Source organism: Crocuta crocuta, unplaced genomic scaffold (assembly GCF_008692635.1).
Source record: "Crocuta crocuta isolate KB4526 unplaced genomic scaffold, BGI_CrCroc_1.0 scaffold127, whole genome shotgun sequence".
Taxonomy (NCBI): domain Eukaryota; kingdom Metazoa; phylum Chordata; class Mammalia; order Carnivora; family Hyaenidae; genus Crocuta; species Crocuta crocuta.
This window is the reverse complement of record NW_027532008.1, coordinates 2146876-2157100: the sequence shown is the minus strand read 5'-3', so window position 1 is coordinate 2157100 and position 10225 is coordinate 2146876.

Here is a 10225-nt window from a genome sequence, read left to right as displayed (position 1 = left end):
CCCTAACCTGCCCCCCCACCCTGCCCCGGGCCACCGCCCCCTGCCCACCCCGTCCCTCCCCCACTCGCACCGCCACACGCCTGCCCGACCCCGCCCTCTTGCTAATTCCTGCTTGCGACTCTCATCCTTACCAAACCACATCTTGGTCGCGATCCTCTCAGGAGAGAGGCCCAGAAGACTGCCGTCCGGTGGGCTGGCTGGGCTCCACGGAGTCCTGTTGCGGCCGCAGTCTACAGCTACTTCCCGCGGGTGCCACAAACTCCTTCCCGCGAAGGACGGAGCCAATCAGAGTCCAGAACGCTTCTTGCTTAAGCCAATCAATGCTCACGAACTGTACGCTTTTCCTGTCTTCTCCGGCACTGCGTAAGAAATCACGCCCTGCGCTGCCAATGGCGGCCCGAAGCCTCTGCGGCCATTTTTACTAAGGGCAAAACACGCTGCGCAAGCGGAAGCAAGGAGCAGAGAGAGGCTCCTAGGGCGGTGTCTCAAGAAAAACAGCCAACCAAAACGATAATTCCCTAGCTCAGGTCGTGTAATCCCACCTCCGCCAGCTGAGCAGCGCCTTACATCACTTCCTCGGCTAGGCGTCCTCCTGTTCCCGCCAAACTCTCACCAATCGGACGACGTCGTAATCTACAGAATTCTGGCCTCGGCGACCCCGCCTCGCCCTCGTGCGGCGCTTGCGCATCGGGCACCTTGCCCTGTTACCTTCACCGCATCTCTTGGGGTTGCTGGTTCCTTTGCTTAAGAAGCCGAGTTCTTTTCTCGTGTTGGCATTCCCTCGTCCTGATTTTCCCCCGCGAGGCTCCAAGGAACTTACACTCTCTTCCCCGGGACAGCCGTGCAAGAGATCGGAGGATGCCCTTCTGCCCCTGCCCTATCTTCACCCCGGCCTCGTACACCTGTGCATCCCCGATTGTTGAACTAGTTCTTCATATAGCATTGCCTGTCCCTCCTGTAGAGGGGGGAACGCGTCTGTCAGTTCCTCTCTCTAAATATCACTAGCTTGTTAAATTCCAGCACACCTCGCTTATGTGACAGGAAGTATTTAGTGTTGCGCCTTGTGTTCCAAATTCTGTGCTGGCCCCAGGGATTCAACAGTAAACGAGATAGACGTGGTCCCTGGGTTCCTGGGCCAGTCTGTTTTTCTAAAACTGCAGACACTGCCTTTAATATTTCACATTCACTATCTCAGTTCCTTGAGGTAGGTGAGTGGTATCATCGTCCCGATTTTTCAAAGGAGGCAGCAGAAAGGCTGAGTTGTGAAAGTCTAAATTCAAGCCCAGGAAGTCTGATTTCATCAACCAGTGTAGTTACTATACCTTCTTGTGCATCCTAGAGCTGGGGCACAAACTCAAGTTGGCAATGGGTCAGGCAGGAAAACTATCAATGTAGTGGGTTGGATAATAGAGGGGATTTTTTTTTTTCATAGAGGGGAATTTTTTACCGTTTTCTCCACAGTAAGAAAAACAACCACACAAACATAATGGTAAATAGCAACTGACACAATGAATATGGGCCTAGTGTTGTCATCTTTAGACTTTTTTTTAGCAGACGCTAGGAATTTTGATTTTTGTGTAAAACTTTCTGAATTGTAGGCGTTTTTAATTTAAAAAAATTTAAAAACACCATGTAGGCCAAAGAAAAGGTATCTATGGGTCAGACATTGCCTGTCTCCCACCTTTTACCTATGTAAATTCTGTAAGCCTCCAGGGACACCTAGGAGGCTCAGTTAAGTGTCTCATTTAGGCTCAGGTCATGATCTCATAGTCGTGGGTTCAAGCCCCACATTGGGTTCTGTGCTGACAGCTTGGAGCCTGGATCCTGCTTCTGATTCTGTGTCTCCCTTGCTCTCTGCCCCTCCCCTACTTTCTCTCTCTCTCAAAAATAAATAAACATTAAGAAAAATTCTGTAAGCCTCCAAATCATCACCGAGGAACAAGCAAGATATAGCCGAGGACAAAAACTTGAGGTATACCATGAGGACATTGTTATATTAAGCTCAAGGTGATGGAAATTACATAGTCTGACAAGTAAGAGCATATTTAATATATAGGATAAAATGTTTGAAATTAAGAGTATCTGGGATATTTTAAGATGTGAGTTCACTTGGGGTAATTGTCCTCATGTGGGGTCTACTAGTTATAAATTCAGCTGAGAAGATCATACATTTAAAAATAAATGAAATGAAAATGTCTTAATTAAAATACTGTACAAGGCAAAATATCAAAATGAGGCTTTTTTCACATCTTTTCAAAAGCTTGATGATGTAATAAATTGAGCAGAGGGCTCAGTATTCAATCAGCACTAAAATAATTGGCACTTACCTTTTATATGTGTGTGTTTGTGTGCATGTTAGTGATTTCATCTCTCAAGGTTTACTCTTGTCAAGTTGAAGTCCTCCTTTTCCCTCTCCAGGTATACTGGTATTAGGGAAACCCACAGTAAGACTTTTTTTTTTTTTAAAGAAGTTTTTTTAAAGATTTTATTTATAAGTAATCTCTACACCCAACGTGGGGCCCAAACCCATGACCTGGAGATCAAAATTTGTATGCTCTACTGACTGAGCCAGGCTGATGCTCCCTATAGAAGTATCTCATTATCAGAAAGGATTTTATTTATTTTTATTATTTTTAAAATATAATTTATTGCCAAATTGGCTTATATACAACACCCAGTGCTCATCCCAACAAGTGCCCTCTTCTTTTTTTTTATACATTTTATTTTTAAATATTTTTTTTAATTTTTTTTTTTATTTTTTATTTCTAGGAGAGAGAGAGAGAGAGACAGCGTGAGCAGGGGAGGGTCAGAGAGAGAGGGAGTCACAGACTGAAACAGGCTCCAGGCTCTGAGCTGGCAGTCAGCACAGAGCCTGACGCGGGGCTCGAACCCACGAACCGTGAGATCATGACCTAAGCGAACGTCGGATGCTTAACCGACTAAGCCACCCAGGCGCCCCTACAAGTGCCCTCTTCAATGCCCATCACCCACTTTCCCCTCCCCCCGCCTCCCATCAACCCTATTTGTTCTCTGTATTTAAGAGTCATCAGAGAGGCTTTTATATGTGACAGAACCCTCACAACTATTTATGCTCACGCTATTCAAGTCTTACAACTAATAAAACTTGAAATCAATCTTTTGAGTATGTAAATATTATTAGCAAACTTAAGTAAATATCCTTAAATTTTTAAATTGCAATTAAAGTTTTGGTATGGCTGTTTCTGACAAGTACTTCAAATATCTTATTTTTTTAAATTATTTATTTAATTTATTTACTTTTAATACATTTTTAATGCTTATTTATTTATTTTATTTTTTTAAGATTAAAAAAAATTTTTAATGTTTTATTTATTTCTGAGAGAGGGAGAGACAGTGTGAGCAGGGGAGGGTTAGAGAGAGAGGGAGACACAGAATCTGAAACAGGCTCCAGGCTCTGAGCTGGCTGTCAGCACAGAGCCCAACGTGGGGCTCGAACCCACAAACCGTGAGATCATGACCTGAGCCTAAGTCGGATGCTTAACCGACTGAGCCACCCAGGTGCCCCAATGCTTATTTATTTTTGAAAGAGAGAGAGACAGAGCACAAGCGGGAGAGGGGCAGAGAGAGAAGGAGACTTGGAATCTGAAGCAGGCTCCAGACTCAGCTGTCAGCACAGAGCCCAACGCGGGGCTCGAACCCTTGAACTGTGAGATCATGACCTGAGCCGAAGTCTGAGGCCCAGTCAACTGAGCCAGCCAGGTGCCCCACTTCAAACATCTTAAGGAACAGACAAAACGTACAAAAATGATGTTTTCTTGTGAAGCTAATGTTTAATCTTTAGGACCCCGACCTGTTCAGCCTCTCCCAGTGCCCCTTCTTTGTCTAGATACATATTGACTTTCCTACTTTGCTTAGTTAGCATTCTTCTTCTTAAATGGGGACACACACATTATATTTTGCTTATTTTTTAAAAATTAGCTTATTATTATTTTTTAGTGATGTCTATACCCGACATGGGGCTCGAACTCAAGACCCGAGGTTAAAAGTGGCATGCTCTTCCAACCGAACCAGCCAGGTACCCTGGGGCATACAAACTGTATAAACTTTAGGTCCCGCAAAATTTGGAGCCTCCTGCCCCCTACTTCCTTGGGTCGCTGCTTTATTTATGTCGTTATCCTTCTAGGGGTTCTATAAGATTACTTTTATTCCTCTCTGAGCTTTCAAAAATCACGTCAGACTGAAAAGGAAAAGAAATGTCATCTTAGTCCAGTTGAAGTTATTGGATCTGGGTCTTGAATCAATTGATTCTTGGTCAGGACTCGAGACTTACTTGTGTGATCCAAGGAGACTGTCAGCAGGCCACACATGAGTTTCTTTGTGTTGTGTCTGTAAGACTTTTTAAGTCATGCCTTCCACACAGGTTTTAGTTTTTTTACAACCTGGTGTCTTCCCTCGAAATCATGGGCTTTCAGCCTCTCTTGGGCCGCATTACGTAACTCATTGACCTGTTCGTTAACTCTGATGGGCACTTCCGCATTTTTGAAAATTCATGTATTCCTATGAATGCATTATTTCGTTATAGTCACAGGCCTACCTGAAGGTTTCACTTCCTAGAAGAGGAATTGAGTCTGTAGAGTTAACTGGACTTGAGGATGGCTGGCTAATCGGTTCTCGAAGTACTCTGTTGTCCTCACCTATTTCTTCATTGTGTGCGAGCAACTCAGCTCAACCGCCCTTGTGCCACCGATTGCTCCCTTCCATAGTTTCCTCAGGAACTCTTTGACTTCTTTTCTTTTTAAGCTTTTTAAAATGTTCATTTATTTTTGAGAGACACACCAAGAGTGAGCAGCGGAGGGGCGGAGAGAGAGGGAGACACAGAACCTGAAGCAGGCTCCAGGCTCTGAGCTCGCTGTCAGCACAGAGCCCGACGTGGGGCTCGAACATCACCAACTGTGAGATCGTGACTGGAGCCAAAGTCGGACACTTAACCGACTGAGCCACCCAGGCGCCCTGGAACCTTCTGACTTCTCACAGACCTGTGAGTTGCTTTCCTCATCCTGGTGGGAACAGTACATATGTATACTTTGTAAATAGGCATCTAATTAATAAAAGAAGCAAAGTACTAATTAATAAAAGAAGCAAGTAAGTAATCTTATGAAGATTAAAAAATTCTGGGACCTGGCTGGCTCAGGTGGTAGAGCATATGACTCTTGATCTCCGGGTTGTGAGTTCAAGTTCCATGTCGGGCATAGAGCTTCTTTAAAAAAGAAAAAAAAAAGATCAAAATGTTAAACATATCCTACAATAGTCACCAGTTTTGGTGACTTTTTTCCCTTTCGAACTTTCCAATTTGGGTTGTAACCATGAACTCATGGCCTTTCACAGATTCAACTCTCCCACGAACTTTGACAGCGACAATAATAAAATAACCATCATGTCGATATAGATGTCACAGTTGTCACATCATGGCCAGCGAGAGGCTGGTTCCTTTGTCCTATCAGTGCCACTAATGTTCTTTACAGCCTTCTGGCTTCTGGCAACAGGAGAATGTTCCAGTGTTCTCTTTCCCCAAGCCACAGACTCTGCTCCTCCTCTGGAGGAGAACAGCATACATGAGCCTTTTGAGAATTGTCTCTGGACATGGGGCTGCTGCCCTTGGAGCCCTCGTAGTAATCACTCAGCAATGACAATAGTTATTTTTTTTATTTGACATACTGTACTGTATTAATTGATTCTGTGAGTTTAATACTGTGAGTTTGCCATGTATTTACAGGATACATAGTTTGTCATTACCTACATCTATGTTATCTTATATGATCAAAAACACTGTAGGGGCGCCTGGGTGGCTCAGTTGGCTAAGCGTCCGATTTCGGCTCAGGTCATGATCTCACGGTTCGTGGGTTTGAGCTCCGCATTGGGCTCTGTGCTGACAGCCAGCTCAGAGTCTGAAGCTTGTTTCAGATTCTGTGTCTCTTTCTCTCTCTGACCCTCCCCTGCTCATGCTGTCTCTCTCTCTCAGAAATAAATAAAAACATTTAAAAAAATTAAAAAAACCACTGTAGATATTATACATAATACTAACAGTATAACTCAAAAGTAAAAGATAATGATAAAAAATTATAATTATTACAAGTATAATATCTCATTCATTAATAATGATGAGGCAGCAACATGAATGTTATGGTAGCCTAATATGATCAATGCAATTGCTTCATGGTAGTCTAGTCTATACACTAATAAATAAATTCTTATAAACTTTAAGGAATACTCTTACAGTCATATTGATGATACAGTATTGGAAAAGCTTTACGTTTTTTAAAAGTACATGTGATGATAGACTGGTACACAGTTTCTTGAATTATTGGAGACAGAGGCTACTGAATGGAATGTAACTTTTTTATTTTTATTTTTTTAATGTTTATTTATTTATTTATTTACAAATAGTTTATTGTCAAGTTGGTTTCCATATAACATCCAGTGCTCATCCCCACAAGTGCCCTCCTCCATGCCCATCTCTGCCCTCCCCTCCTCCCCACAGCCATCAGTCCTCAGTGACAATAGTTTTTTTTTTTTTAATTTTTTTTAAATGTTTTATTTATTTCTAGGAGAGAGAGAGAGAGAGAGACAGCTTGAGCAGGGGAGGGTCAGAGAGAGAGGGAGACACAGACTGTGAAACAGGCTCCAGGCTCTGAGCTGGCAGTCAGCACAGAGCCCGACGCGGGGCTCGAACCCACGAACCGCGAGATCATGACCTAAGCGAAAGTCAGACGCTTAACCGACTGAGCCACCCAGGCGCCCCGACAATAGTTATTTTTTAAGGTGAGGCGTTTGCATTTATTTTTCCAATTGAGCATAGCGTGCTACTGTACCTCACATTGTGACACTGGCAGATAGTCTGTGGATCGTTTTTTGTTTCTTAATCTTGGAGCAAGGGGCATTCGGTTGGCAAAGACATGGAATCTGCGTGCGCCTCTGGGTCAAAAGGGCAGGATCAAAAGGTCCTGCTTTATTCACTTAATCTTCACAACAACCAAACGAGGTAAGCACTCTCAGCATCCCCACTTTACAGACAAAGAAACTGAGCTTCAACCTTTTCCATAGCGTAGACACAGAAGCAAAATAACACACCCTGGATTAAACACAAGAGGTTAGGGGTGCCTGGGTGGCTCGGTCGGTTAAGCGTCCGACTTCTGCTCAGGTCATGATCTCACGGTTCGTGGGTTCGAGCCCTGTGTCGGGCTCTGTGCTGACAGCTCAGAGCCTGGAGCCCGCTTCAGATTCTGTGTCTCCCTCTCTCTCTGACCCTTCCCTGCTCACACTGTTTCTCTCTCCCTCTCTCAGAAATAAATAAAACATTAAAAGAAATTATTAAAAAAAAATCAACCATCACAAAAAGCCCAGCTTAGAGCAGACAAAAAATTATATACTTCGAGGCATGCCACATTTTCTTATTAGATATTTATTCTTTTGGGTTAGTCACTGCTGCTGCAAAGGGAAAATTCACAAGGAATTCTTAAATGACCCTTTCATATCCCTGCTCCAAAACCTTCAGTGATCACCCATGACCCATAGGAAAAAGCTTGAGGTCTTTAGGATGGCATCCGAACTGGGCACCATCAGAGTTATAATTTCACACTAATCCATATGAATTTTACTAAAGCCCATTTCTCTCGGTAAACTGTAAACTATTTTTGTCCATCATTGTGTCACCAGCACCTGGCACACAGAGGGTGTTTAACGAATACATGTTAAATAAATGAGTAAATGAAGGAATACACGAGAGCAGCGTGTGTTTGCTCTAGAATAACTGGACTAGATGTCAACTTTCGTGGGTTCTATCGTGGCCTCGTTCTTGACCTTCCTGGACTCTGTGGACTTGAACCCCAAGACAACCACAGATACAGCCTGGCTTCCCAGGGGCTCTGAGGCCCAGACAAAGGTCATGAGTCACCAGATGGCTGCCCCCCACGCCCCAAGGGCTCTGCTACCAGGGTTTTTTTTTTTCTTTTAAGGTTATTTATTCATTTTTGAGAGTAAGACAAAGAGAGTGAGCAGGGGAGGGGCAGGGAGAGGGAGAGAAAGAATCCCAAGCAGGCTCCGTGCTGTCAGTGTGGAGCCGAATGTGGGGCTCGAACCTACGAACCGTGAGACCATGACCCAAGCTGAAACCAAGAGTCGGACTCTTAACGCCCAGGCGCCCCCAGCATGTTTGTTTTATAGCCTCTGCTGAGGTGAGCTTTTATACAACAGCTTTTCTCTAAGAGTGATGGGAATTTTCTGGAGATTGCAGTTGCCAAGGATCAAAGAAATGCTTTGGGCAATGTGAAAAAAGAGGTCCTGATTTGTACTTAAGGAGGCAAGGTCCTAACCCTTCATTGTCTCTGCCTCACGTACCTCCTCCAGCAAACCCAGGTCTAGCAGGGGCCGAGTGAGGGCTCCATGTTTGAGCCCTGGCCGTGTCTGTCTGGGAGGGAAACATCTTTTTCTAATTCACACAAAGGCTTGCCTTTTCTACTTACACAGAGATACCATATGGGTTAGCAGGCGGTGACAGTGGTGAGGGCCTTCTGGGGACATTGACCAAAATACTGAGGTATTTAGAAGAAGCCTTTACTTCCAGCAAAAAGCTGAGCGAGATGCTAGCAGCCAGTCAGATGGGCTTATAAGGGGCTCCCAGGCCCCCTCAGAGCTTTCCTGCTCATTCCCATTTCAGGCCTAGTCATTAGTAACTCCCTGCTCAGCCCTGGGGAGCCGCCTGCCCTAACCCCCTGCCTGCCCTCCTTCCCCACCAGTCCCGTGGGGTACCCTCCTGGCAGGTGTCCTGTCTAGATACCTTGCAGCAGTTTTAAATCGGGCCAAGGGCTCAGGTGCAAGAAGTCACACTGCCTTATTTTTGTTACGTCCACAGCGATTGATCTCTGGCCCCTCTTCCCTTCTGCACTGGCAGAAAGTTCAGTCTTGGTGGTTATTACGATACTTTCCTCCTCTTTGGGGTGACCCAGGGCCCCGAACACAGGCTGGGCTTTGCTCTTCAGTTGTTTGTGGGCCCTCTTTTTTGTTGTTGTTTGTTTGTTTGTTTATTTATTTATTATTTAGAGACAACGTGCTCACACGCGTGAGCAGGGGAGGGGCAGGGGGAGAGAGAGAGAGAGAGAGAGAGAGAGAATCCCAAGCAGTCTCTGCACAAACTGAGATCATTACCTAAGCTGAAATCAAGTGTCATTCATTTAACTGACCGAGCACCCAGGGGCCCCTGGAATACCATCTCCTGTTCACCTGACACTCGCCTATGATTGGACTTTACCCCGCTTCCTGGAGGAACGCATAGCTTCAACTCTTTTCTAATACAAACTCCCAGCCCCAAGCACCAACAAGACTTATTCTAGTTTCCTTTCTCAGTCTCCCAGACACCCCATCTGTGATTCTCTACCCGTCACTTACACTATTCAGTAAACTCTGTTTTCACTTTCTCTAGCTTGCATTTGATTTCTCTCCTGCATGAAGTCAAGGACCCTCACGGCTGGTCCGGTGGGACCCTCCTCTGGGTTCTCAGACTCAGCCTGCGTGCATCAGACCTGATTGGAATCCTGATTTGAATAAACCAACTGCAAAAAAAAATATATATATATATATATATATATATATATATATATATATATATATATATATATATATATATATATATATATATATATATATATATATATATATATATATATATATATATATATATATATATATATATATATATATATATATATATATATATATATATATATATATATATATATATATATATATATATATATATATATATATATATATATATATATATATATATATATATATATATATATATATATATATATATATATATATATATATATATATATATATATATATATATATATATATATATATATATATATATATATATATATATATATATATATATATATATATATATATATATATATATATATATATATATATATATATATATATATATATATATATATATATATATATATATATATATATATATATATATATATATATATATATATATATATATATATATATATATATATATATATATATATATATATATATATATATATATATATATATATATATATATATATATATATATATATATATATATATATATATATATATATATATATATATATATATATATATATATATATATATATATATATATATATATATATATATATATATA